The 27744-nt window shown below is 40.7% G+C and overlaps 1 pseudogene; it reads left to right on the top strand.

The window, feature by feature from the left end:
- LOC140861321 (uncharacterized) overlaps positions 1-26518 on the top strand; it is a 35894-nt pseudogene extending 9376 nt beyond the window's left edge.
- The last annotated feature ends 1226 nt before the right edge of the window (positions 26519-27744 follow it).

Here is a 27744-nt window from a genome sequence, read left to right as displayed (position 1 = left end):
TTTGGATAAATTTGATTTTTTGGAAAATTTATAGATTTTATCCGTTAAATCATATTTTATGAAATTAATTATTTTTGGTACAATTGATGATAAGATATGATCTTATGGAAATATTGAGTAAAATATGATTTTATGTATAAAATTGGATTTTATATGTAAAATATGATTTTATTTGATAAAAAGATAAAATATGATTTTGTATGTAAAATAAGATTTTATATATGGAATATGATTTTATCCGTTTAATTTAAATTGTCATTGCATGTTATCCAATAAATTAATTTTGAATTAAATATTATTGGATAAGGATGATCGATTGCCATGACCAATTTTGTAGGTGTATGTTAGGAATTTACATTTGTTTTTATTGTTGTTGGATTTATTAATGGGCCTGGTTTATGGACCAATATGAATTGTCATATGTAATAAAAGTGGGCCTGGTTTATGGCCCGTTCCCATCCCTTAAAATGTATCCCCTACTTGTCATTGTTATTTATTATAAATACATTAGATTTAGTGGGAGATGAAGATTTGAAGACGGAGGTGGGCCCAGCAGACAATAAAGACTGAAGAAATGTAAATTGGAAGCACAATGTAATAGGATTGCATTGCATACCTACATATTACCTAGGATTGGACTAAGACTCGTGATTGGCAACCACGGGTCGATTAGAAATGGAATCGATCATTCTATATAATATATGATATTATTGTTGTATGCATGTTTTAGACAAAATTGTGTGAATCCGGCAAGCATACAAAATTTTAAAATGATGAGACAAATTTTCAAAATTAAAATCCCTCATTTTAAATATGATTTAAAATTGATATCAAGATAAATAAAGGAAATTTAAATATTGTTTAAATGTTCCTACCTTCCATCAACGATCAATGTATGAGATGCTACCCGCGGATACGGTCCGGCTCATATTATTGGGGGGGGCCCGTTCGTCGGAAAGCTGTACATTGGATCGACACATGTTGTAAGTTGGGTGGAACTCCCATGGGATCGGCTCATATTATTGGGGGATCCACATGGCGACCGTCCATCACAACTTAATATTGATGGGTCATCTTGACATGTCACAATAAACGGCATCATATTATTGGGCCCTTATTGAACATGAGGTAAAAACGTGGAAGTTGCTTTGGAAGCAATTGGGCTCTACCTTTTGAAAATTATGGTTGGCTGATATTATTCGGGACCATAGTTTATCAATTGGACTCCATGTTCCCACTAACGAAAATAGTTTTCCGTTTTCACTAGAGGGTAGTGAAATCGTTAAAATAGTGGGAGTGAGATTCATAAAATAAATTTCGACTATTTTATGTCTTAGTAAATTAATTAAACAATCATCGATAATTGTCTGTTTCATCTCAGTATATCATTATGATGAATCTTCGTAATCCACATGTCTCAATTCTCCAACAAAACAAACTTACTGGCGCAAACAATACATAATGATTCCATAAGTTAAGATTGTCCTAAGTTCGAAAAAGATTTTCTAAGTGTTAGAAAAGGCTTCTCCGAAAACAGACCTGGCTGATGTAACTGCCGAAAGGTTGGCCAAACTAGAGAAATGGTTGGACCATGATCTCAAGGCCAAATGTTACATGCAAAATTGGACAAGTCTAAACAAGTTTGCCATCACTGCAAGAAACCCGGTCATTGGAAACGTAACTGCAAGGAATACCTCGAGCAGTTGCGAACTGCAAAGGGTATGTTCTATATTGAAATAAATGTTTCACTTAACACTACTTCTTGGGTATTGGATACCGGATGTGGATCTCATATTTGCAATGAGTTGCAAATGATGACAAGAAGTAATAGGCTAAGGATGGGTGAGACCCAGCTGAGGCTCAGAAATGGTTCTAGAGTTGAAGCCAAAGCTGTGGGAGACGTTTATTTAATTTTGCAGAACGATTTTAAGTTACTTTTGAGAGATGTTTTATTTGTTCCAGATTTGATTAAAAACATTATTTCTGTTTCTATGCTTTATAGAGATGGTTATTCTTGCAATTTTGTGAATGAGATTTGCAATATTTACAAGAATAAATGTTTGATTGGAAATGGACAACTTGAAAATGATCTATATAACTTAAAATTAAAAGACGTTCCAATAAATTATGTTGATAAACCGGTAACAACAAACAAAAGGAAAATCGATAGTCAAAACCTTTGGCATGCTAGGCTAGGTCATATTTCCTCAAGGAGGATGAACAAGCTAGTGGGAGAGGGCATGTTTGATATGTCTGATATTAACTCTCTACCTACTTGTGAGTCCTGCCTGAAAGAAAAAATGACTAAATCTCCTTTCAAGGGGAAACCTGAGCGTAGTCAAAATCTGTTGGATTTGATCCATACAGATGTTTGTGGTCCATTTAGAATTGGTACTCAATATGGCCACACCTACTTCATTACCTTTACTGATGATTATTCTAGGTATGGGTATTTATATTTAATGAAATATAAGTCTGAAGCATTTGAAAAGTTCAAAGAATTCAAGGCTGAAGTAGAAAACAAGCTAGGTAAAAGTATTAAAGCACTTCGATCGGATGGAGGTGGAGAATACTTAAGTACCGAGTTTTTGGACTGTCTGAAAGAGAATGGGATTCTCTCTCAGTGGACTCCTCCTATGACACCTCAGCTGAATGGTGTATCGGAGCGTCGTAATCGAACTTTGTTGGACATGGTTCGATCCATGATGAGCTTCACTGAGCTTCCACCTTCGTTTTGGGGATACGCGCTTGAAACGGCGATGTTGTTGTTGAACAACGTCCACACCAAAGCAGTGGACAAAACACCATACGAGTTATGGGATGGCAAAGCTCCTAAGTATTCGTACTTGAGGATTTGGGGATATCCTGCTTACGTGAAGCAGACAGTGGGAGATAAGTTGGATAGTCGATCCACCTTATGTTATTTTGTAGGGTATCCAAAGAATTCAATCGGATATTATTTCTATCATCCTGCTGAAACAAAGGTGTTTGTTTCAAGGAATGCCACCTTCTTGGAGAAGGAGTTCTTATTGGATAAGAAAGGCGAGATGATGGAACTCGAAGAAATTCGAGAAGAACCCGAAATACAAAATAATGATCCTACACCTCAGGAACCATTGATGCACACGCCTATACCTAGAAGATCCGAGAGGACTTCTAGACCTCCCATTCGATATGGTCTTCTTCTTGAAGGGGATCAAGATGAACCCGATGTTGGATGTGATCCAAGAAACTTCAAGGAAGCAATTTCTGATGCGGATTCAAATTTATGGTTTGAAGCTATGCAGTCGGAAATAGATTCGATGCATACAAACCAAGTTTGGTCTTTAGTAGATCCTCCCGATGGAATTGTTCCAATAGGGTGTAAATGGATCTACAAGAGAAAGCTTGGGCCTGATGGTAAGGTATTGACCTACAAGGCGCGATTGGTGGCGAAAGGTTGTACTCAAAGACAAGGAGTTGACTATGATGAAACCTTTTCACCAGTTGCAATGTTCAAGTCCATAAGAAGCCTTATTGCCATAGCTGCTTGGTATGACTATGAGATATGGCAAATGGATGTGAAGACTGCATTTCTTAATGGAAACATTAAGGAAGAGATCTATATAACGCAGCCTGAGGGATACACATCCATGGGAAGCGAGCATAAGGTATGCAAGCTTCAGAGATCGATCTATGGTATCAAACAAGCATCAAGAAGTTGGAACCAGAAATTTGATGAAACAATAAAGGATTTTAGTTTCATCAAGAACCCGGAGGAATCATGCGTGTACAAGAAAGTAGTTAAGGATGCTGTGACATTCTTAGTACTTTATGTTGATGACATCCTACTCATTGGGAATGATGTAGGGATGTTGCAGTCAACAAAGATATGGTTATCAGGTAGATTCTCGATGAAGGATTTGGGTGAGGCATCCTATATTCTAGGGATACAGATCTATAGAGATAGATCTAAGAGAATGATAGAACTCACTCAAGCAACCTACATCGACACCATATTGAAACGGTTTTCAATGGATGGGTCCAAGAGAGGACATCTACCTATGTATCATGGAGTTTCTCTATCCAAGTCTATGTGTTCCAAGACTGATGAAGAGATAGAGAAAATGACACATGTACCATATGCGTCAGCCATAGGTAGTATCATGTATGGGATGATATCTACCAGACCGGATGTAGCATTTGCTCTGAGTGTCACGAGCAGATATCAAGCTAATCCCGGTCAAATGCATTGGAAAGCCGTGAAGGACATTCTTAAGTACTTACGAAGGACTAAGAATATGTTCATGGTATATGGAGGAAGAGAACTAAAATTGGAAGGCTATACCGACTCTAGCTTCCAAAGTGACGTAGATGACTCGAAGTCAACCTCTGGATTTGTGTTCATGCTCAATGGCGGTGCTGTCTCTTGGAAGAGTTCCAAGCAGGACACCACATCGGATTCCACCACTGAGGCATAATACATTGCAGCATCAGCTGCTGCTAAAGAGGCCGTTTGGATGATGAATTTCGTCCAAGAGTTGGGCGTTATTCCTGAAGTTGTTGGTCCAGTCCCGGTGTACTGTGACAACACGGGTGCCATTGCTCAGGCAAAGGAACCAAGGTCTCATCAAAGATCCAAACACGTACTGAGGAAATACCACATCATCCGGGAGATTGTGGAAAGAGGAGACATCACTGTCGAAAGAGTGGCCTCTGCAGACAATATCGCTGATCCACTTACTAAGCCCTTGCCAGGACCATTATTTGACAAAAATCGCGAAGCAATGAGTCTATGTAGTATGACTAGTTGGCTTTAGGGCAAGTGGGAGATTGAAAGAGTGGGTGCCCGGTGAGCCAACTTGTGGCTAAGGGCTTTGATGACTCTTTGTATAAACAATCTTTTGTTTAATATAATTTACACTTTTATTAATGGCAATGACTTTATCTTTCATCATATTGTTATATTGTGATATACTATTGTTATTTTGATAAAGACCTTGAATATACTATAGTGTATGTAAGATGTGGTAGTACATGGGGATGTCTATCATGAAACACATCTTATAGTCACTGTATATTCTAAATCGTTCCTAGTCGATTGAGCCGTCCGTTAATAAGGATAAGGATCGCTCGATTTTGAGACTAGCATTTGCGATGCAGAGTATCACGTTTCATTGGTAAGGAACATAGAGATGTTCGAAGCATGCAAATGGATATTCATACGATGAATGATCGAACTATCCTATCCGGACTTTCCAAGTGGTTATCACTTATCGAGTGGATAAAGTCCGCGGTTTTGGTTGTACACCATTAGTCCTTACTACTTGAAACATCATTGAGACTCTATATGCTAGTACTGTGCTTTGACTCGTTTACCGAATCTATTGGGTTCATCAGGTGTTGGGATTGGGTACAGTTACAACACATATAGGAGTCGATGCTTTGTTGTCAAGGATTCACCACATACTTGCGAGTGTGGATATCCTATGCAATCTGAGGAGATATTAGTGTGACGAATCTCTGGCCAGAGTACATGATGTGTTTTAAGAAATGGTTTCTTAGTAGCACATGCGATGTCACTATTTTATCTTCAAGATGCGTTGCATAGTTATCGAATCTAGAACGACTCTCGATTTACCAATGGTTGTTGATTCGATCGGGATATATGGATGAAGGGACCGTACTGTACGCTAACCAAAATCTATTGGTTCTTGTAGGCACTATCAGTGATACCTAGGGAATCATGGGGCGATGTTGCTAGGCGATCTTACCATGATTCGATGGGAAAGTCGGAAATTGTTGTTCCGAGTCACAAGGAGTTGTGTGCCCACGGCTAGCTGTATCCCTGAACCATTGAGGGTCACACAGAGTAATGGATTTTTAATCCCCGTTGAGATAGTTAAATTTAAAGAGTTAAATTTAATGAACAAAGAAGTAGGACTTCTTATTTAAGAGTAGAGGAGTAAGATTTCCTAAAATGACATAGGGATGAGCATTTTTGGAAATCACTGAATTCGGATTCAGAAAAATTTATCTTGACTTTAAAAGATGCAGAAATGGTTTCTGTGCACATTGGTGAAATTGGTTTATCAATCTGAGTCACGATGAATTTTATATTAATTTCTGAACATGCGAGCTTTGCTTGTCAGGCTTGAACTTATGACTAATGGGCCCTAAGCTGTTAGCAGCCCACATTATAAATAAGTTATTGCAGTACAGAAATTACACAACAGAGGTCACAAAATATTTTTCGAAAACCCTGGTTTTTCCTACTGTGGCCGCCGCCCCCTCCCCTCTGCTCGGGAAAAATCCAGCCTGTGAATTTTGAATTACAGTCTGGTTTAACGGATCAAATTCGTTAATTCTCTTCGTAGAAACTTCTGATAGATTTTCTAGTGCAATCTATCAGAGGGATTAAATCTCTGTTCGTGGACCTGATTGAAGAACAGCTCGTCCATCAGTTCCTGGGAGATACAACAAGAGCAGAGCAATCTGTTGGTGTCCATAATCTCGATTCGAGATTGGAGGTAAAAATTTATAATTGTTATTTAATTTTTACACACACAATTTAATCGTAAAGTTTTGATACCCATTATGGAATCGTTCCATATAAAATTTTTAAACTTCCGCTGCACCGGGTATCAATCCTGATTGATCTGATCGCCGTTCTCCAACAGATTGAACTAGAGTGAGCGGGGTAGTTCGAGTCCGCATGTATTGACTCCTCACATGTGTTTGAGTTATTTATTGATTATTTAATTCCATGCGAGCATGTTTTATTATTGGAGAATTAATTGAATTACATGAGTTATGTGATTTAATTAATAAAGCATGAACTACTTGAGATGTAATTGTGTTTTTATCGACGGGTATCCGGTATTCCAAGCGGTTGTAAGGGCACCGAATTGTAGCGATTGATATATCTTGTGCCCTAACCTTTGATTTTCAGATGGGTCCTCGTCGAGTGATAAACAGAAACACATCGCCAGTTATTCCTACAACTGAGCAAACTAGTACTGAAACGGTTGAGATGGATGCTACAGCGATGCCCATGGAAACCTTGCTGAAGAGGTTTCAGTCGTTTAATCCGCCGTTGTTGTTGGGTTCAGAAAATCCAGTTGACTGTGAGAGTTGGTTGGATGATATTGATCAGTTGTTCGATTCCATTGACTACATAGATGACCGCCGAATCAGGTTAGTCATTCATCAGCTTGGGGTTGCTAAAAGCTAGTGGATCATGACGAAGAAAGCAATGGAGAGTAGAGGTACGAAAGTTACTTGAACTCTTTTTAAATCTGAGTTTTATAAGCGGTTTTCCCTATCTCGTATCGTAAAGATAAGGGAGCTGAGTTTGAAAATCTGAAGCAAGGGAATCTGAACATTGAGGAGTACGTGGCTAAATTTGATAGTTTGTTGCGTTTTGCACCGCTTATTGCCGGAGATGAAGAAGCAAAGGCCGATCAGTTCATCAATGGTTTGAACCCCGATGTATTCACGTTGGTAAACATCAACAGGCCTAACAACTTTGCGGATGCCATGAATCATGCAAAGGGAGCAGAAGCAGGCTTGTGGAGGCAGAGAGGTAATCAGGTGGCACCTCAGCAACAGAGGCAGTATCAGAATCAACCATCTCAGTATCAAAATCAGCCACCTCAGCATCAGAACCAGTAGCAGAGGTATGAAGGTGGAAACAGTGGGGGAAACAGAAAGGACCAGTATAAAGCAAGAGGGAAACAATTCAAAAGGCAGGGGAACAGTTCTTCTAGTTCCAGTGGTCCAAGAAGTTCGGTTCAGGACAGAGTTCTGGATCATCATCCTTGTACTACAGCAAGTATGGAGGTAGACACTCACCAGATCAGTGTGTGGGAGTCTTTGGTAACTGCAACACCTATCAGCAATCGGGACACTTTTCTAAGGTGTGCCCTCAGCGTAACAGAGATCAAGCTCAGAGTGGAAGTTCATCTCGACCTACAGTTCAGCCTGAGAGGCAGTCTTCTGCAGTTCACTCTTTCCAGCCTTAGCAGCAGAACAGACAGGGAGGTAACTTTAGTGCAAACCAGCCTCTGAGACAGCAAGCACGAGCCTTTGCTTTGACAGAGGATCAGCTCAGGCAGCACCAGACGATGTTATAGCAGGTAACTGCTCGATTTTCGGTTATTCTGCTCATGTTTTGATAGATACAGGTGCTTCCCATTCCATTATCTCTGAGAAATTTGTGTTATTGCATGCTTTGTCTACTGAGATGTTGTCTTCGGTAGTAGCTGTTACTTCACCTTTGGGTGGAGGAATTGTTTCTGTCAGATTAGTCAGGAACTGTGAACTGTGTTTTGAAGGAAATCTGTCAGAATTCGACTGTATTATACTTGGACTGTCAGATTTTGATTGCATTGTCAATATAGATGCTTTAACCAAGTACAGGGCAACAGTCGATTGTTTTCAGAAAGTTGTCAGGTTCAGACCTGAAATGGCAGACGAGTGGAAATTCTTTGGTAAGGGTTCTCGATCTAAAATTCCTTTGATTTCAGTGTTATCTATGACTCATTTGTTACTGAGAGGTGCGGAAGGATTTTTGGTTTATGCAGTTGATGTACTGAAATTTAGCCCAGCTTTGGTAGATTTACCAGTGGTTAGAGATTTTGCTGATGTGTTTCCGGAAGATGTTCCTGGATTTCCGTCTATTCGAGAGATTGAATTCAACATCGATTTGGTGACAGGTACTCAACCTATTTCCAAAGCTCCTTATCGTATGACACCTATTGAACTGAGAGAATTGAAGGAAAAGCTTGAGGATTTGATTGCCATGGGATACATCAGACCTAGTGTATCTCCTTGGGGCGCTCCTGTTCTGTTTTTTCGAAAGAAGGATGGTTCTATGCGGCTCTGTATTGACACCGTCAACTGAATCAGGCTACAGTTAAGAACAGGTATCCTTTACCCAGAATAGATGACCTTTTTGATCAGCTGCAGGGTTATTCTGTCTATTATAAAATTGATCTGAGGTCAGGTTATCACCAGCTGAGAGTGCGAGAGGAAGATGTTCCTAAGACCACATTCAGAACAAGGTATGGTCATTTTGAGTTTATAGTCATGCCGTTCGGTTTGACTAATGCTCCCGCGGTTTTTATGGGTTTGATGAACCGTATCTTTCAGCGTTATTTAGATGAGTTCGTCATTATCTTTATCGATGATATTCTTATCTACTCAAAGAACCGTACTGACCATGCAGAGCACTTAAGGACCGTACTGCAGATTTTGAGAGTTGAGCAGTTGTTTGCCAAGTTGTCTAAGTGTGAATTCTGGTTGGATCGAGTTGTCTTCCTTGGTCACATCATTTCTGGAGATGGGATTTCTGTCGATACCAGCAAGATTGAAGCGGTTATGAATTGGCCTAGACCGATATCAGTACCTGAGATCCGAAGCTTCATGGGTTTAGCTGGTTATTATCGCCGATTCATCGAGGGTTTCTCGTCTATTGCCAAGCCTATTACCCAGCTGACTCAAAAGAATGCGCCTTTTGTCTGGACTTCAGATTGTGAGGCTAGTTTTGTTGATCTGAAGAGGATACTGACCAGTGCTCCGATTCTTTCTATTCCAAAAGGTACTGGAGGTTTTTACAGTCTATTGCGATGCTTCTAACCGAGTCTTGGGTTGTGTTCTTGTGCAGCATAAGCATGTGATAGCATATGCATCGAGGCAGCTGAAACCACACGAGACTCGTTATCCGGTCCATGATCTTGAACTAGCTGCAATTGTATTTTCTCTGAAGATCTGGCGTCACTATCTTTATGGTGAGTCTTTCGAGATCTTTTTTGATCATAAGAGCCTTAAGTATTTGTTTTCATAGGCAGAGCTGAATATGAGACAGAGAAGATGGTTAGATCTGTTGAAGGATTTCGACTGCGAAATCAAGTATTATCCGAGAAAGTCGAATGCAGTTGCAGATGCCTTGAGCCAAAAGCTATGTTCTTTATCTCTGTCTACTATCAGTGTTTCTCAGTTAATCGATGATTGTTGCACTTCTGGTTTAGAGTTTGAAACAGATAGGGAGACTATCAGAGTGTTTGATATTCAAGCCAAGCCGGAGTTGTTTGTTGCGATCAAAGAAGCACAAAAAGTCTGAGCCGAGTATTCAGGTTTTAGTAGAGAAAGTCAGATCTAGGCATCAGTCTGAATTCCAGGTTAGAGATGATGTTTTGTTTGTGAATAACCATATTGTTGTGCCTGATATTTCAGAGTTGAGATAGTGTATTCTCCGAGAGGCTCATTGCAGTCGGTTTAGTATTCATCCTGGAGGTCGTAAGATGTACAACGATCTGAAGAACCAGTTCTGGTGGAAGAGAATGAAGAGCGACGTAGCAAGTTTTGTATCTCGGTGTTTGAATTGTCAGCAAGTGAAAGCAGAGCGGAAGCGACCAGGTGGTCTATTGCACAGTCTATCTGTTCCTGAATGGAAATGGGATCACATTTCTATGGATTTCGTCACGAAGCTACCATGATCCGTTCGAGGATGCGATGCTATTTGGGTAGTGATCGACCGATTGACGAAGTCTGCGTGTTTTATTCCGTACAGAATGACGTATCGTCATGATCAGATGGCTGAGTTGTATGTTAGCAATGTTGTGAGATTGCATGGTGTGCCAAAGTCGATCGTTTCAGACAGAGACCCTAGATTCACTTCGCACTTCTGGCACAGTCTTCAGGGGGAACTTGGTACTTGATTGCATCAGAGTACATCTTATCATCCTCAGACCGATGGACAGTCAGAGCGGACTATCCAGACGTTAGAGGATATGCTGCGAGCGGTAGTGCTAGACTTTGGCACTAGTTGGCAAGATTCTTTGCCTCTTGTTGAGTTTTCTTACAACAACAGCTTCCAAGCGAGTATCGGTATGGCGCCTTTTGAGGCATTGTACGGTAAGAAATGCCGATCTCTGTTGTTTTGGGATGATTTGTCCAAGTCACCTGATTAGGGACCGGATATGCTTAGACATATGGCAGAGCAAGTTAAGATTATTCAGACCAGAATGAAGTCAGCTCAAGATAGACAGGCGAAGTATGAGAATGTCAGACGTAGACCTCTGAGTTTCGAGCAGGGAGACCGTGTATTCCTTAAGATTTCTTCGTTCAGAGGCACTGTCAGATTCGGTAAGAGAGGGAAGTTATCTCCGAGATTCATCGGTCCGTATGAGATTCTCGAGAAGATAGGCGATCTTGCCTATAGACTTGCACTTCCTCCGTCTTTATCTGGTATTCACGAAGTTTTTCACGTCTCTATGCTGCGAAAGTATCATCCAGATCCTTCTCATATCCTTCAGCCTGACGAAGCCGAGTTAGATGAGACTCTGAGCTACTTTGAATGACCGATTCAGATCCTTGATCGAAAAGAGAAACAGCTTAGAACCAAGTTGATTCCATTGGTGAAAGTGCAGTGGAGCCATCACGGCGTCGAGGAAGCGACTTGGGAGACAGAATCTGACATGAGACAGCGATTTCCGGAGTTATTCGGATGACGTGAGTTCTTCTTACTGTCTTTAGTTCTTTATTCTATCTTATGAGTTGTGGTTCTCGTTGATTTTGAGGACGAAATCTCTTCTTAGTGGGGGAGAATTGTAATGCCCTGTTTTTATCTTAAATGAGTTTATTTGAGTTAATCGGAGGTTTCAGAGTTCACAAGCCGACTTGAGTTGATATCAGTATTGAACTGCTGTCTGCATTTCCGGTTTGTTCAGTTTTAGTCGTTATGCCGCCGGTTTGAGTTTTTGAAGTTTTGAACCGTTGGAGTTGTTGTTTTGGGCTTGTGTATTGATCGTCGTTGTTGATCAATTTTTGTATCTGAACAGATTCGTTTGGAGTTGTCAAGCCTGGTGTTAACAGCTTTTGATCGTCAAGAGATTGGACGAAGAACGGTAAAGAGAATTAACTTGAACCGTAGTTGTTGTTTAGTTGGTATAGTCTTTGATACAATATTTTGTTGTAGCTTATCCGGAGTTGGATCTACTGCATTGAAAGGTAAAAGCAGTCATCGTAGCGGGATAGCATACTCGGGACAGTTGGTTCTCGAGTTTCCCTTTCAAATCACATATTGCATCTACACTTGTTCTAGCATGAGGAACTTGTGTCTTGTTGATTGATTTTGCTTTTTATTATGTGGCTTATGTTTATGTGTCTGTTATGCATTCATCTTGAGCCTACGTTGATTTCAGCGGGCAGAACCGCCCTTTTTGTTTAGACGTTTGAGAACTAGGATTGAGTGGCCTAGGTCGTAGTCATTTCGCCTAGTGCTAGCATACTCATTATGGTTGCTCAAAGTCTAGAGGAGTGGGATACGTGACACCACCTCGATTGGGAGAGTCGGTGAGTCGTTACGTGATCTCATCCTCGGGATCCCAAAAGCACAGCAGCAATCCCTCGTTTATCAGAATTGATATCCCGTTTTAAAGACATGCATTTTATTACGTTAATATTGATTAAGTGTTGTCTTGAAAGCATGTTTATTGATTCATTACTTGTTATGTTGCTTTTACTGGGAATGTCGTTCTCACCGGTTATCCGGCTGTTGCTTTGTTTTGTATGTGTACTTGGCAACAGGTGGGGCAGGAACAATTCAGAAGAGACATGGTTAGCTTCGAGGGAAAGTTGTAGAAGTAAGACTCGGTTTAAAAGTCGATTTCAGCATGTCAACCTAGATATGTTAGAACATGTTTAGATATCGAACTTTGTCGTTATGTTGTTGTTGCTTGTCCTTTACTGTTGAACAGTTGTTGAACTCCAGAATTTTATGTATTAGTTGGAGGTTTTGAGTTGTAATGCATGTTTATATTTTGAAGCATTGATTAGCTTGAATGGCTTGAATGGTATTGGATTGCCTAGCCTTTGGTTCTGTTTTCTTTTTCTGGGGCAGCAACTTTGAAGTTTTGCATGCGCTCGATCGCACAAGTTCACTGCGATCGAGCGCAGCTTTTATTTTTCCCCGTGCAGAACTTGGCACTTTTGGGCTCCGATCGATCGCACGAGTTCGCTGCGATCTAGCGGAGCACTATTCATTCAAAAAAAAAATTTCTTTGCTTTTAATCTTGGATATTGTATGTCTATTTGTTGTTTAATCCCGAGATTAGTTGTTTAGAACCGAGGTCTCACAGCAGCCATGTTGTAAATAAGATCCCTTGATTCTTGATGTGTTTTGTTCACCAATGCACGTCTGCTCGCAGCATCAATCATGTTTTGATCAAAAACCAAGAGGCCCTCATAAAAATACGGAACTAATAGTTGTTATGAAATTTGGTGTTGAGGACAAATGGCACACAATTGCTTGAATCTCTCCCAATATTCATATAAAGTTTCCCCATGCAGCTGTCTGATCCCACATATGTCCTTCCTAATATTTGCTGCTTGTGAAGCTGGGAAGAACTTCTCTAGAAATTGTTGCTTCATACCATCCCAGGTTGTTATCGTCCCAAAGGGTAAATAGTAGAGCCAATCCTTGGCCTTGTCAGATAAAGAGAATGGAAAAGCTCGCAATAAAATTTGTTCCTCTGTAATTCCTTGGGGTTTCATGGTTGTGCAGACAATGTGAAACTCCTTTAAATGCTTGTGTGGATCTTCACCTGCAAGACCATGAAAAGTTGGAAACAAGTGAATCAAACCAGATTTTAATTCAAAATTTGCATTTGGGAATTGAATGCATAATGGCTGCTGAGTAACATTATGATTAGCTAACTCCCTCAGGGTTATTTGTGCTGGCGCTGCCATTGTTTCTTCATACTCACTTTCTTTAGTCTCAAATTCGGGTTCAAATTCTCTATCAGAATCACTTGAATTTGATGCAACGTTCAAACCAAGAGATAGAATTGATGCTTGGTTACATCGTAGTCGCGCTTCTTTTCTCAATCTCTTAGATGTCTTCTCAATTTCCGGAATATATTCTAGTTCACCTGTACGAGAAGAACGAGGCATAAAAATAAAAAAAAATAAATAACAAAACCCAAAAGAAATAAAACTTGCACCGTTCCCCGGAAACGGCGCCAAAATTTGATGGGCCTGTCGTCAGCCAACAAACTTAAAATACCTACTTCTTAACAAAAATGAGTGTAGTGATGAGCAGGGTCGAATCCACGGGGAACAGATATTTATTTCTTTCGAGGAATAACAAATAAAAAGGGGGGATTTGTGATTTGTAATAGAAATAAAAATAAAAATAAGCAAGAATTAAATAAATGAGATGAACAAATAATTAAAAGAGAAAATTTATTACTTTACCAAATTCCGATTCAAGGAATTTCCGTATTCCAATCATATCACTAGTCATCGGCTAACAAATAATTTATTCATGCAGTTTCTAGCAATTAACCTTAAAATCATAGGGATAACCACTAAGATTTTTGTGTTTTCTTATTTTAATTGACCAAACCCAGCATCCAGTCAAAACTTATCAATAACCAACTGGGCACGATAGCGTTCCATATTGATTAAAAATAGTTTTTAGATTTGTGAAAACAGTTAATCCTAAAATCTAACAATCGAGATAGCTGCAATTGTAAACCTAGTTTCATTGATTTATTTAGATCAAACATGTTATGATAGCACAACACACATAATCTATCGCTACTCAAGTATCAATCATTCATGACAATTACGGATCACTGAATTCATGGATAGCATTCAAAAGACGTAAAACCAATTAATTTGTCAGATTAATTGACCTACAACTTTCATGAAATAAATCATAAATCAACAAATACTAGAAAAAAGCAAGAACATCAATATAAACGCATAACCTCACAGCGATGAATCGGAATACAGGAAAATATCCCTTGAATTAGAAATAAAAACTTAGCCAAGCATAGTTGGCTTCATAATTCCTAAAAATACAAACGATCAAACCTAGAAATTATGAAAAGGAAAAGAAGAAGAAAATTCTCCGCCTGGCCGTCTCAAGCGTGCAGATGCAGAAATCTGTAGAGATCTCTAAAAAAAACTAACGTGAGAACTAAGAAAAAAAAAAGATAAATATAAAGTATAAAATTAAAAACAAAAAGATAAAGCCTAACTAAAAGATAATGTGGAGATATTATTTTAAATAAAAAATCTCCAACTATCTTTATTTATCTAAAAATCTTCTCTTCAAAAATCTTCCATAACTTAAATACCATATTTATAATTCCTCAAATATGGTATTTTCTTTTCAAATTCTGAAATCTTCTATTCACCACAAGACAGTAACATAGTAGTAACACAGCGCGCCCACGCCTTGCTTCAACACCTCTTCTAGTTTGCTCAATTTCTCAAAATTTCTCTTGACAACTCCAAATGCGATAGAATTCAACTTTTTAGCCCAAATTTTTGCCAAGATCATCAAACTTCCTCCAACTACAAAACATGACAAAAACACACCAATTAACATATTCAAAAGATAAAAACCCGAGAAATATGATACTAAAAATATAAATCTTATGAGCCTATCATGGTGCCATTTTCCATTGGCAAATATGTTGATGAGGTTTTGTGTGATGTGGTCCCTATGCAAGCGTGTCATATTTTATTGGAAATACCATGGCAGTTTGATAGGAGAGTGGTTTATGATGGTTTTAAAAATAAATATTCGTTTGTAATGAAAAAAGAGTTCATTGTATTGTTACCTATGACTCCAAAGCAAGTGTTGGAGGATCAAGTGAAAAAGAAAAAGAGAGATGAGGCCGAAAAAAAGAGTGATTAAAAAAGTGAGATGACCTTAGAAAAAAAGAATGATACAAAAAAAGATGAAAAAAAATTTGAGCGAAAAGAGGCTGAAAAAAAGATATATATAGCCCAAAAGAGTGAGTTGAGAGATGTTATGAATTCTCAAATTCCATTTGTGTTGATGATTTATAAGGAGTTACTCCTTAACACAAGTGATATAGCCAGAGATCTTCCGAGCGTTGTTGTTTCTCTATTGCAGGAATTCGATGATTTATTTCCGGAGGAGCTACCTCAAGGATTACCACCTTTGAGATGAATTGAACACCAAATTGATTTGGTTCCCGGGAGTGCATTGCCGAATCATCCAGCTTATAGGAGCAATCCGGAGGAAACTAAGGAGTTGCAATGACAGGTAAGTGAGCTTTTAGATAAAGGTTTTGTGCGTGAGTCGATGTTACCATGTGTTGTACCTGTGTTGTTAGTACCTAAAAAGGATGGATCTTGGTGTATGTGTATTGATTTTAGAGCTATAAATAACATTACCATTAAGTATAGGCATCCTATTCCTAGACTTGATGATATGTTAGATGAATTGCATGGTGCTTGTGTATTTAGCAAAATTAATCTTAAAAGTGGTTATCATCAAATTAGGATGAGAGAGGGAGATGAGTGGAAAACTGCATTTAAAACAAAGTATGGGTTGTATGAATGGATGGTTATGCCTTTTGGTTTGACTAATGCACCTAGTACTTTCATGCGTTTAATGAATCATGTGTTGCGTGCATATATTGGGAAGTTTGTGGTTGTCTATTTTGATGATATATTGGTATATAGCAAAAACTTAGATGATCATGTGGAACATTTGAGAGTTGTTTTAATGACATTGCGTGCTGAACATTTATATGATAACCTGAAGAAATGTGAGTTTTGTACAAAAAAACTCGTGTTTCTTGGTTTTTTTGTGAGTTCACAAGGTGTGAAAGTTGATGAAGAAAAGGTAAGTGCTATTCGAGATTGGCCAACACCTACTTCTATTGGTCAAGTTCGAAGTTTTCATAGTCTTGCAAGTTTTTACAGGAGATTCGTGAAGGATTTTAGCACATTGGCGGCGCCTATGACTGCGGTCATCAAGAAAAACGTTCCATTCCATTGGGGCGATGAGCAAGAGAAGTCTTTTAATATCATTAAGCAAAAGTTGATTAATGCTCCTTTACTTGTCTTACCTGATTTTACTAATATGTTTGAAATTGAATGTGATGCATCAGGTGTAGGGATTGGAGGCGTTTTGATGCAAGGGGGAAAGCCAGTGGCGTACTTCAGCGAGAAGTTGAGTGGAGCGTCTTTGAATTATCCTACCTATGACAAGGAGTTCTATGCATTGGTGAGGGTACTCGAGACATGGCAGCATTATTTGAGGCCAAAAGAATTTGTGATTCATACGGATCATGAGTCTTTGAAGCATCTCAAGGGGCAGCAAAAGTTGAATAAAAGACATGCAAAATGGGTAGCGTTCGTAGAAACTTTTTTTTATGTAATCAAGTGCAAGCAAGGTAAGGAGAATGTAGTGGCGAATGCATTGTCACGAAGGTACGTGCTCTTAACTACTTTAGATTCTAAATTTTTGGGGTTTGAGCATGTGAAGGCATTGTATGAGAGTGATGTTGATTTTGTAGAGATTTATGAGTCATGTATGCGTGGTCCAAATGATAAATTTTACTTGCATGATGGCTATTTGTTTAAAGAAGATAAACTGTGCATTCCTAAGTTTTCAACTAGGGAGTTACTTGTTAGGGAATCGCATAGTGGTGGTTTAATTGGGCATTTTGGTGTGGCTAAGACATATCAAATTTTTCATGAACATTTTTATTGGCCGCATATGAAGCATGATGTTGAAAGAATGTGTGAGCGATGTGTGACTTGTAAGAAAGCAAAGTCTAGATCACAACCACATGGGTTATATACTCCACTTCCAGTACCTAAAGAACCATGGGTAGACATTTCTATGGATTTTTTTCTTGGGTTAACGAGGTCTAAGAAGGGGAGGGATTCTATTTATGTTGTGGTTGATAGGTTTTCAAAAATGGCACATTTTATTGCATGTCATAAATCAGATGATGCTTCGCATGTTGCAGATTTGTTCTTTAATGAGATTGTGAGATTACATGGCATGCCTAGAAGTATTGTTTCTGATCGGGATACTCGATTTTTGAGTTATTTTTGGAAAACATTGTGGTGTAAACTTGGAACTAAGTTGTTATTTTCTACTAGTTGTCATCCACAAACTGATGGACAGACTGAGTTAGTTAATAGAACTTTAGGGACATTGTTGCGTTCTATTATTAAAAAGAACTTGAAAAATTGGGAGGATTGTTTGCCATTTATTGAATTTGCTTATAATCGTAATGTGCATTCTACTACGAATTATTCACCTTTTGAAATTATGTATGGTTTTAACCCATTGACTCCATTGGATTTGATGTCGTTACCTATGAGTGAAAGAGTTAATATGGATGACAAGAAGAAAACTGAGTTTGTGAAGACTTTACATGAGAAAGTACGTGCGAATATAGAGAAAAAAAATTTGCAGTATACCAAGAAAGAGAATAAGGAAAGGAAGAAGGTTGTATTTGAACCCGATGATTGGGTTTGGTTGCATCTAAGAAAAGAGCGTTTTCCGGAGAAGAGACGTTCAAAGTTGTTACCTCGAGGGATGGTCCTTTTCAAGTCATGGAGAGAATCAACGACAATGCCTACAAACTAGATTTGCCAGGTGAGTATAACGTGAGTACTACATTTAATGTTTCTGACTTATCTTTGTTTGATGTAGGAGACGAACAAGATATGAGAACAAATCACTTTCAAGAAGGGGAGGATGATGCCATCATGGATAGCTCACATGTGGATCGAGTGGCAAGGGGAGTTCGAGATCCATTGGAGTTGCCACGAGGACCAATCACGAGGAGTCGAGCTAATAAATTCAAAACGGCGCTTCAAATGTTGATGTTAAATTATCAAGATGGAGTTGGAGCACTTGAAGATCAATTTGAAAGTTGCCTATGTGTTCTTGAAGTGTTGGGGGTCAAAAACTGTAGTGACCCTTATCCGGATCACCTACTAAACAGAACTAAGGCATGCAATTAACTTAATTAAACAGATATCAGAATAAAACTGCGGAAACCAATAAACATTATACAATCCAAAGTAAAGGAATCTATAATTTATCCAAATAATATACAACCAAATCGAATAGCTGTATCAACCCAAACAACAGTAATAAAACCTAAGCGAAGCTCCAGCTGGCCAACCACTGACTAGCCCCTCCTGGATCCACCCGCCTCATCCAATCGCAAACCTGCCCCATGGAATAGGGTGTCCAGAAACACAGAGTACGAGACGTGAGCATAAAATGCTCAGTACGAGAGTATGAGTATACATGCATGTAAAGTGAACTCCCTATAAACTCGAGGTCAAGGATCAGATAACAGAGACAGACCGGGCCCTGGTATGTAGCACGCTGTGCCGTCGCTTCAGGAGGTGGCTCCCATATCGAGATAACCGTGGATACGTCGGACCCAAATCGATGGAAGTCCATCCACTAACAGGATAGGGTACAACCCTACTAACAGACATCTTGAAAGAGATACAGCAAGATGCAAATGAATGTAGCATAAATCAATGACATATATACCATGCAGTCACATAATACATGCATACTCAGTCAAGATATCTCGAACAGTACTTCCGTACCTCAAATCAGTGCAAGCTCTACCAACTCTAGGTCCACGCCTATAGTCTGCTCTACACTGCCAAATGATACTACTATCATTAAAGTGCTCTAAAAGCCTTAACTAAGCTATTGCATACTCCTAAATATTTATAGGAAGCAAAAGCTATACCTTCGTCCGTCGTTAGCCCTTTGATGTCGATGCCTCCAGAACTTGGGCACAACTCCGCTACGACTCCCGAATGTCTCGCCGACCTCCGAGCCAAGCCTAAGAAGACTAGAACAACTCCAAAAGGACTAGAATGGAAAGGTAAACTCGGAATTGGCAAATGAAAGTGAAGCCTCGACCTTCTATTTATAGACAACGATCGGAACTTTCGATCCTTGATCGGAATGTCCGAACCTCGATCGGAACATCCAATCCTGCCATCAGAGCTTCCGAAGATCCTTATCTACCATGTGTCAAAATATCACTTGTTGACTTCGGATAGGGGTGATCGGAGCTTCCGATCCTGATCGGAGCTTCCGATCTTGCCACACGTCATGCCTGATGTAATATCGATCGGAGCTTTCGATCTTGTTCGGAGCTTCCGATCCTGATCGGAGCTTCCGAACTCACCTTCGGAGCTTCCGAACTCTACCCAAGTAATTATGATTAATTCCTTAATTACTGATTTTGGTTACGGGCTACTACATTCTCCCCCACTTAAGATATTTCTTCCTCGAAATCAGATATTAAGTACTGAATGTAATACAGAAATCAGAAACATTCTTTATTCAAATCAACGTTTACAGAGTTTGCAACTGAATACAACTTAAGAATGAAATCAAAACAACTCAGGATGGTCTTCATGCATCCTGTCCTCAAGCTCCCAAGTAGCTTCCTCAGTGCCTCGGCGCTGCCACTGAACTAAAACCAAAGGAATGACTTTGTTCCGTAAAACCTTATCCTTATAATCCAGGATACGAATAGGTTTCTCAACATAGGTCAAATCCTTTTTCACCTGAACCTCAGACCGTTGCAGAATATGAGATTCATCCGCCACATACCGTCGCAAACAGAGATACGTGGAACACGTCGTGAATACTGGATAGATGCGGTGGTAAAGCTAGTCGATAAGCCAAATCGCCAATGCTCTCCAAGATCTCAAACGGACCGATAAACCTGGGAGACAACTTGGCCTTAAGGCCAAATCTGAGAATCTTGCGGAAAGGTGACACTCTCAGAAACACTTTCTCCCCGACATCGAACTGCAAAGGCCTACGCTTGATATTAGCATAGCTGGCCTGACGATCCTGTGTAGTCTTAATCCATTTCTTGATCTGATCAACAATGTCTATCGCCTGCTGGATAAAATCCGGTCCCTCAGCCTGTCTCTCCCCCACTTCTTCCCAGAAGAGTGGAGTACGACAACATTGCCAGTACAACGCCTCAAAAGGAGCCATCCCCATACTAGTGTGATAGCTGTTGTTGTACGCGAACTCGATCAACGGCAAATGATCCTGCCAGGCTGAACCAAAATCCATGACGCACGCTCTAAGCATATCCTCCAAAGTACGGATAGTGCGCTCTGACTGACCATGAGTTTCCGGATGATAGGCAGTATCCAAACTGAGAGTAGTACCCATCGCACGCTGAACACTCTCCCAGAATCTAAAAGTGAACCTGGGGTCCCGATCGCTGACAATGCTCATCGGCACTCCATGAAGTCGAACGATTTCCTGAATGTACATCCGTTCCATGCGATCCACAGAGTACTCTCGGCTATAAGCAATGAAATGTGCTGACTTGGTGAGTCGGTCCACTACAACCCAGATAGCATCACAGTTCCTCGGGGATACCGGCAAATGGGTCACAAAGTCCATTGTGATAAACTTCCATTTCCATTCAGGAATAGGCAGACTGTGAAGCAATCCTCCATGTCGTCGGTGCTCTGCTTTGACCTGTTGACACACCAAACATCTCGAAACAAACTGATAAACACTGCGTTTCATTCCCTTCCACCAGAAACGAGTACGTAGATCCTTGTACATCTTGTTGCTCCCAGCATGAATACTCAACTTAGTGCGATGTGCCTGAGACAAAATCTCCTCTCGCAACTCTTCATCCTGCGGAATCACAAGCCTACCAGACAAACACAGAAGGCCATCTGACTGATAATGAAATCCAGATGAGCTACCCTCGTTAGCTAGACGAGCTAAACGCTGGGTCTTCAAATCAGACATCTGAGCATCTCGGATCCGCGAATACAAGGCTGGCTCAGATAATATCGCAAACATCTGGATACTCTGCATACCTTTCTTATGCTTGAAGGTATAACCTGATGTACAACAGTCACTGATTGCACTAGACATCGAACTAGTCTGAAGTGCGGATAGTCGCACCTTGCGACTCAAAGCATCAGCGGTGAGATTAGCAGCTCCCGGATGGTACTTAATTTCGCAATCATAGTCCTTAAGCAAGTCCATCCAACGTCTCTGCCTCATGTTCAACTCCGCCTGAGTGAACAAATACTTGAGACTCTTATGGTCGGTGAAGATCTCAAATTTTTAACCATACAGATAATGACACCAGATCTTCAAAGCGAACACAATGGCTTCCAATTCCAAATCATGGACTGGATAGTTGTCCTCGTGAAGCTTCAGCTATCTAGAACCATATGCGATCACATGCCCATTTTGAGTCAGGACAAAACCCAACCCCTGAAGAGAAGCATCCGTGTAAACCACATACCCTCCAGATCCTGACGGTAATGCCAACACCGGCGCAGAAGTCAACCGCCGTCGAAGCTCACAGAAATTCTCTTCACACTCGGAGGACCACTCGAAATCCACACCCTTGCGGGTAAGCTGCGTCAAAGGTCGAGCTAGTTGAGAGAAGTTCAGAATGAAGCGACGATAATACCCTGCTAGACCCAGAAAACTACGGATCTCAGCAACTGTCGTCGGACGCGACCAATTAAGTACCGCTTCAATCTTGCTTGGATCAACAGAAATCCCCTCCCTGGATATGATATGGCCAAGAAAGATCACTCGATCCATCCAAAACTCACACTTGCTCAGCTTGGCGTACAACTGCTCATCTCGAAGAGTCTGTAGTACCAATCTCAAGTGAGAAACATTCTCTTCCGTATTATGTGAATACACCAAGATGTCGTCAATGAAGACCATGACAAACTTGTCTAAATACTCCCTGAAGACACGGTTCATCAAATCCATGAATATAGCCGGTGCATTAGTCAAACAAAATGGCATTACTAGGAACTCGTAATGCCCATAGCGAGTACGGAATGCAGTCTTGGCTACGTCCTGATCACGGACTCTCAACTGATGATACCCAGATCTCAAGTCAATCTTGGAGTAAACTGACGTGCCCTGCAGCTGATCAAACAAGTCATCAATACGAGGCAATGGATACTTGTTCTTCACAGTGACTCGATTCAGCTGTCGATAGTCAATGCACAACCGCATCGACCCATCCTTCTTCTTCACGAAGAGAACAGGAGCTCCCCAAGGAGATACACTAGGACGAATGTACCCCTTGTCCAAAAGATCATGTAGCTGATTCTTCAATTCACGCATTTCTGACGGAGCCAGACGATACAGTGCTCGAGAAATAGGTGAAGTACCCGGCATCAACTCTATGCCAAACTCGACTTCCCTAGCAGGAGGAAAACCCGGAATCTCATCAGGAAATACATCTGGAAATTCATCCACAACAGGAATGCTCTCTATCCCAACGCTCTCAGCGGACAAATAAACTGCATAGATAAGGTAGCCTTCCCCGCCAGACTCTAGAGCTCGACAGGCTCTCAAAGCTGATACCAAAGGCATCGGGGGTCACGCTCCCTCACCATAGAAAAACCAGCTCTCACTCCCCTCCGGATGAAAGCGTACTAATCTCTGATAGCAGTCCACTAACCTCGATAGGTAGTCAACATATCTATTCCCAGAATGCAATCAAATTCGTTCATCGCCAGGACCATGAGATTCGCTAACAGAATGTTCCCTTCTAACTCTAAAGGGCAACCCATCACTAGACGCTTAGCCAAAGCAGATTGGCCCGTCGGAGTAGAAACAGACATCACTACGTCTAGTGCAATGCATGGTAACTTATGCCTCTTAACAAAACATGCAGAAATGAAGGAATGAGATGCACCAGTGTCAATAAGTACAAGAGCAGGTATACCATAAAGCAGAAATGTACCTGCGATGACTTTCTCATTCTCCTCCACAGCCTGATCATGCCTCAAGGCAAACACCTGGCCAGAAGCTCGTGGCCTCAAATGAGAACTTCCAGCAGGCTGTCCCTGCGACCTCTGCTGAACGGTGGCTTGAGAACCCGATCCTGAACCAGAACCAGAACCGCCTCCCCAGACAGTGGACAATCCCTCCGGATATGACCAGTCTCTCCACAACGGAAACAAGATCCAGAAGCTCTACGACACTTGTCGGATGGATGGTTCTTCCCACAGTGATCACACTTGTCCTTCTTACCGAAACGGACAACACCTCCAGAACCAAAGGAAGAAGAAGTAGATCCAAACTTCTTGAAAGATTGGGCACGGGGACCCAAAGAACTAGCAGGTCTCGACTGAGAGAAAGACATGTTATGCCGAATGCTGTCCTCTGCCTGGTGACAACGGCTCACCAAACCCTCATAGGACATGTCGTCGCCAACCGCCACACGGTCATGGATCTCATGGTTAAGGCCCTGAAGGAACAGATTATATTTCATCTCTGAGTTATCAGCAATCTCGGGGCAATAGGATAGCAGATTAAAGAACCTCTGCTCATACTCATCAATAGACATGGCTCCCTGTCGCAGACTCAATAGCTCGCCTGCCTTCGACTGACGGAGTGCAGGAGGAAAATACCGCTTTTGGAAAGCTGTGCGGAACTCGGCCCAGGTGGCCACTCCTCTCGCCACAACAAAAGGTGCAGAAGTAAACCTCCACCACCTGCGCGCACGTCCATCCAGAAGATAGCCAAGGGTCTCCATCTTCTGCTCCTCGGTGCATTGGAAAGTCTGAAAAGTCATCTCCATGCGGTCTAACCAATTCTTCGCATCCTCCGGAGACTCAACTCCAACTAAGGGCTTAGGACCCATAGCTAAGAATCGACACACAGTGAAACGCTCCTCGTCATGATGACGATGACGCCGTTCTCGACGAGGCTCCCGGTCGGCATCACCCCAACGCCCACCAATACTGCCATGAGAACTCCGATCGTCACGATTTGCCATCTACAAAAATACCTCACGGTTACCTTAAGCAGAGTCTAAATCCCAAGAATACTATGCATGCTCTGATACCATAAATGTAGTGACCCTTACCCGGATCACCTACTAAACAAAACTTAGGCATGCAATTAACTTAATTAAACAGATATCAGAATAAAAATGCGGAAACCAATAAACATTATACAATCCCAAGTAAAGGAATCTGTAATTTATCCAAATAATATACAACCAAATCGAATAGCTGTATCAACCTAAACAACAGTAATAAAACCTAAGCGAAGCTCCAACTCGCCAACCAGTGACTAGCCCCTCCTGGATCCACCCGCCTCGTCCAATCGCAAACCTGCCCCATGGAATAGGGTGTCCAGAAACACAGAGTATGAGATGTGAGCATAAAACGCTCAGTACGAGAGTATGAGTATACATGCATGCAAAGTGAACTCCCTATAAACTCGAGGTCAAGGATCAGATAACAGAGACAGACCGGACCCTGGTATGTAGCACACTGCGCCGTCGCTTCAGGAGGTGGCTCCCATACCAAGATAACCGTGGATACGCCGAACCCAAATCGATGGAAGTCCATCCACTAACAGGATAGGGTACAACCCTACTAACAGACATCTCGAAAGAGATACAGCAAGATGCAAATGAATGCAGCATAAATCAATGACATATATACCATGCAGTCACATAATACATGCATACTCAGTCAGGATATCTCGAACAGTACTTCCGTACCTCAAATCAGTGCAAGCTCTACCAACTCTAGGTCCACGCCTATAGTCTGCTCTACACTGCCAAATGATACTACTATCATTAAAGTGCTCTAAAAGCCTTAACTAAGTTATTGCATACTCTTAAATATTTATAGGAAGCAAAAGCTATACCTTCGTCCGTCGTTAGCCCTTTGATGTCGATGCCTCCAGAACTTGGGCACAACTCCGCTACGACTCCCGAATGTCTCGCCGACCTCCGGGCCAAGCCTAAGAAGACTAGAACAACTCCAAAAGGACTAGAATGGAAAGGAAAACTCGGAATTGGAAAATGAAAGTGAAGCCTCGGCCTTCTATTTATAGACAACGATCGGAACTTCCGATCCTCGATCGGAACGTCCGAACCTCGATCGGAACGTCCGATCCTGCCATCGGAGCTTCCGAAGATCCTGATCTGCCACGTGTCAAAATATCACTTGTTGACTTCGGATAGGGGTGATCGAAGCTTCCGATCCTGATCGGAGCTTCCGATATTGACACACGTCATGCCTGACGTAATATCGATCGGAGCTTCCGATATTGTTCGGAGCTTCCGATCCTGATCGGAGCTTCCGAACTCACCTTCGGAGCTTCCGATCCTGATCGGAGCTTCCGAACTCACCTTCGGAGCTTCCGAACTCTACCCAAGTAATTATGATTAATTCCTTAATTACTGATTTTGGTTACGGGCTACTACAAAAACAGTGAAGAAAATAGCATTGAGGCAGAAGAGGTCTCGCTCGAGCGAAGCCCAGTCTCGCTCGAGGGAGCTCATTGAAAGTTTTCGGGCAGAGTGTTTCTCGCTCGAGCGAGCACCCACATCCGCTCGAGCAAGCGCAGAGGCAAGTGCGAGGCAGAGACTTCCTCGCTCGAGCGAGCATGCACATCCGCTCAAGCGAGCGCGATTTTCAGAGAATTTACACACACTTTGGCGTGTTGTGTGTGTGTTCGTGATTTTTAATATTTTGATGTTATTTTCCTATTTTTGAGAGTTTTAATTATACTAGGAAACTTTCTAGATGATATTTTTGATATCTTTAGGCTATATTTTGCGTTATCTTTTATTTTTTGACTGTAAACTATAAATACTTTTGTTTATTTCATTTATAATAATTCAGATTCAGTTTCTACACAGCTTATTAAAATTCTCTCAATAATTTTATTCAAAGCTTTGCTTTGCTCTTCAAAACTTTTTCAGTTTAATTACTTGAAAGCGTTTGTCGATTGTTTCTCACTGAAGATTGTCAGATACAAGTTATCTGAAGGTTTTCTTTGGTTTCAATTGTCGTGATTTCTGTTGTTAATCGTATCGTCGATTAAAGGTGGAAATCCAAAATCATATCAATTTTACTTGTTTCAAAGATTGAGAAAAACTTTGGGTCTTTTGTTTATTGATTAGAGGGTGTGATTCAAATTGTAATCGTGTTTGCTAATCTTACACATCAAGATTGATATCACTAGCTGTGAAATAAATGTTGCATGCAACAGTTCGTTCCGCATTTGATTACGTGTACGTAGAGGGGAAATAGGATTATCGATGACCAGCTCAGGTGGATGACTTATACTCCACCGAAGACTTGGTCCAGGGGGATTTGTGTTTTGTTTTGTTCGAATGTCTTCCTCATTTCTGATTGTGTTATCTGGTTCAATGATTTATTCCTCGATTCTCTGTTCTTCATGATCTTAGTCTACTCTTCCTTCAGTAGGTTGAGTAATCAGTTCCTCTGGTTCAGTCCTTTCAAGGGGTTCATCATTGTCACTTTCATCATGTAAAACAGTTGATTCTAGTCTATTTTCTAGATCTTTGATATCAATTTGAGACTTGTCTGCACATACAGTAGTTTCGTAAAAAATAACATGAATGGTTTCCTCTACTGTCAGTGACTTTTTTTTTAACACTTTCATCAAAGGCCGTTAAGCGATGTTTTCCGTTATCATGAATAAAGCATGTACAGCCAAATAATTTAAAATATGAAACATTGGGTTTTGTGCATTCCAGATCTCATAAGGTGTTTTGTTGTGTTTCCTGTTAATCATAGATCTGTTTTGAGTATAACATGATGTATTAATTGCCTCTGCCCAGAGTCTTTGAGATACGTTAGAATCAGCAATCATAGTTCTAGCTGCTTCTTTGAGAATACGATTTCTTCTTTCAGCAACACCATTTTGATGTGGGGTCTGAGCAGCAGACAACTCATGCTTGATTCTCTGGTCATTTAGATAGGATTCAAGGGTTTTTTTTAAATTCAGTGCCTCTATCACTCCTGATCCGATCTATCCCAGTATGTTTCTCATTTTGCAAATGTTTTAAGATATTTATCAAGTGAGTAGCTGTTTGATATTTGGACGATAAGAAAATTACCCGGGTG

Source organism: Henckelia pumila, chromosome 4 (genome assembly GCF_033568475.1).
Source record: "Henckelia pumila isolate YLH828 chromosome 4, ASM3356847v2, whole genome shotgun sequence".
NCBI classification, from domain to species: Eukaryota; Viridiplantae; Streptophyta; class Magnoliopsida; order Lamiales; family Gesneriaceae; genus Henckelia; species Henckelia pumila.
Note: the sequence above shows the minus strand (reverse complement) of the source record. Positions and strands in the feature narration are given on the sequence as shown.